This window comes from Austrofundulus limnaeus, unplaced genomic scaffold (assembly GCF_001266775.1).
Source record: "Austrofundulus limnaeus strain Quisiro unplaced genomic scaffold, Austrofundulus_limnaeus-1.0 Scaffold414, whole genome shotgun sequence".
Taxonomy (NCBI): domain Eukaryota; kingdom Metazoa; phylum Chordata; class Actinopteri; order Cyprinodontiformes; family Rivulidae; genus Austrofundulus; species Austrofundulus limnaeus.
This window is the reverse complement of record NW_013952816.1, coordinates 70,183-72,858: the sequence shown is the minus strand read 5'-3', so window position 1 is coordinate 72,858 and position 2,676 is coordinate 70,183. Positions and strand designations below refer to the sequence as shown.

At 42.8% G+C, this 2,676-nt stretch overlaps 1 protein-coding gene across 1 annotated transcript in view; it reads left to right on the top strand.

The window, feature by feature from the left end:
- Nucleotides 1-1,962: 1,962 nt before the first annotated feature.
- The window catches only part of LOC106528967 (single-minded homolog 1), a gene marked incomplete in the record, with an annotated part of 15,125 nt that continues 14,411 nt past the window's right edge, over nucleotides 1,963-2,676 (top strand). Inside the window, 1 exon segment of the mRNA XM_014024261.1 lies at nucleotides 1,963-2,318.

The window sequence follows — 2,676 nt, the reverse complement described above, 5'->3', positions numbered from 1 at the left end:
ATCATCAAAAATCACAGCAGGAATGTCACGAAGGAGCTGAACGCCGATTTCTATCGTTGAAAAAGCAAATTGCACGAGATTTTGTTCATATTCATTTAAAATAGTCTATTTTTGAAATTATGCTGTCATAGTTAAGATAATTTACCACTAGATTGTACATATTGTGCTCTCCAGAGCACAAAAGAAAGCTGGATTTCACCGTCCTGCTCATGAAAACCTTCAGGGTCAGTGCAGGATCTGATTAATGTGATGCTGCTCCTCAGTCCTCTCACCTCCTTCACACCTTTATTCTGAAAGTCCTTCACTAACATGACCTCTTTTGGATTTTTATGTTGTTTTATTTTTTAGACTGTGCAGAATGTCAGACCTGGCCTCCCAGGGAGAAGCAGGATTTATAAAAAGGCAATAAAAATGGAAGGATGAGGGAGACTTGGATGCACGGTGGTGACGGAGGGGCTGGGAGGATAACAAAGCGAGGCCCCCCTGATGGGAGGGCTTGTGGTGGGGCATTAACAGGATGTCCAGGCTGAGTAAATCTTCCACCAGCAGCTCAGATCCTAACCTGAGCAAACTTCCTAAACACTAACAGGCTGTCAGACACTGACAGGGAGCCGCGCTGCCGTTGTTCTCCTGGAGATCAACTCATTGGAAACATTGAGAATTATTGTTTGCATTTATAAACTTTAAGCTAATATATGTGAGGCTGATTGGTTTTCATTTTTTATTTGCATGAGGAAAAATTAAAGAAAAACCTGAAGATCATGAAGGTTCAGGATCTCCTKTCATAAATTTGCTGAGTTAGGGACAGAAAGATGTTTTCAGGACAAATGTTTAGTCTGATTTAGGGAATTTGAGCACCTTTTTTTCTGTCACGCCCCCTCACATACAAAAACATAAGAAACCGGAAGTAGATCTGCTCCTAAGCAGCGGGAGATTTTCCAATTAAGGCAGAATCCAGCATCAATTTAAGGGCTAATTATGTGCGTAATGAGCTCACCGCCGTGCGTCCGCGCCCCCGACAACCGAGCCCGCTGCACCAGTCGCCCCCGCACCAATTCTTCCCTCCTCCTCCCCCTCCCTCCCCCCTCCTCCACGCGAGCGCCTGGCAGCTAATTAAAAACCTACATGCGCCGCGGCGCCTTCATCTGATTCACAACATGGAAATTAATCCTCATATCAGCGAGTTCTGACAGACACCAGGCCCACTGCGGGAGGGGCGTGTGGCCTACTGGACTAAACTGGCTTCTAGTGGGGGGGGGCAAAAAAATAGCCAGGTCCACATAAAGTCCAAACCAAAACTCAAAAAGATTGTAAATTTGATCTAAGCTTTAGTTTCCATCTGTTCAACATTATTCAAACAACCTCAGGCTTTAAATTTAAAGAAAAACATCTGAAGTCAATGTGTTTCTGTGYGTTTAAGCAGAGAAATAAAAACATAGAAGTCTGGTAAAATAAATATAAATATAATAGGTAATCACAGAGGAAGAGTCCAGTCATTAAACTGGGGGTCTTGTCGTTTGTTCTGGTGGGAAACTGATCATGAGAAAAATGCTGACAGATCAAAAAGGAGTCAAATTACTTGGATTTTTTTATTGTTTACATGTTCTTCTTTTATTTCACTGAATTACACAATTAGCTATATTATACAAATAATGGCTTATTTATTTGTTTTTAATAAAAGGAGCTCTAGTCAATAAACTATTGGGGAAAATTGCATTAAATGTACACAATAAAAGCAAATTAAATTTGTGCCATTTTGTTAGAAACACGTGCAGAATCTGMTAATAATCCCTTCATATTTAGTTTAGCTCCTCACCTGCCGGGAAAAAAAAACAACCTTTGACGCGGATCCATCATCTGCGCGCTATAACGACAAAAACACAACAAGAACACATTTCAACTCAATCCGTGAAACGCCAAAAGTGCCGCGCGCACCGCCCCGCACCGCCCCGCACACTGGAACCCCCGAGCGGCCAATCACCGACGGGGCTCGAATCGCCTCCGTCCAATCAGAGCCGAGACGGAGGCTCGCTGTGGGCGGGGCCCCGGCGGCTCTGAGAGGCAGACGCTGAGGCGGTTCAGGAGAGTCGGACTGTTGGGCTCCAAATGCCACTCGTTGCGCGTGCTGATAATTTGGAGAGGTGCATGCAGCGCACGGCCCGCTCGCCTTTCCAGGTGCAAATCCACGAGGAGCTGGGAGCAGTTCTCTGAACTGGGACGGGCTGAACCCAGTTCAGGACAGGTGAAATTCCCAGCAGGCTGCATTTAAGGCCACAGGATCGATCCAGGTGCAAAGGAAGGGCTGGCTGTCCGCTCGGGTAGGAAAACTGCAAATCTATCCATCCGAACCCTTCATGTTTATATAATATTATAAAATAATATGTGTTTATATAATATTATAAAATAATATGTGTTTATATAATATTATATAATAATATGTCTGTTCAAATATCATATAAACACATCCGCCGCGCAGCTGTGGGAGTTTGACACGTTGTTTCAGGAACTGTTGGGTCAAATGTCATTTCCTCAGCAATTACAGAGGAAATGTCTTCATTTATCCTGGTTTAAAGATGAAATAATAACAATTTAATCTCACTCAAAATTTTCTGTAGAGAATAATATAAATCGATTTTTATCTGGTTTTGATTTTTTAGTGTTTATATTATTTTAAAT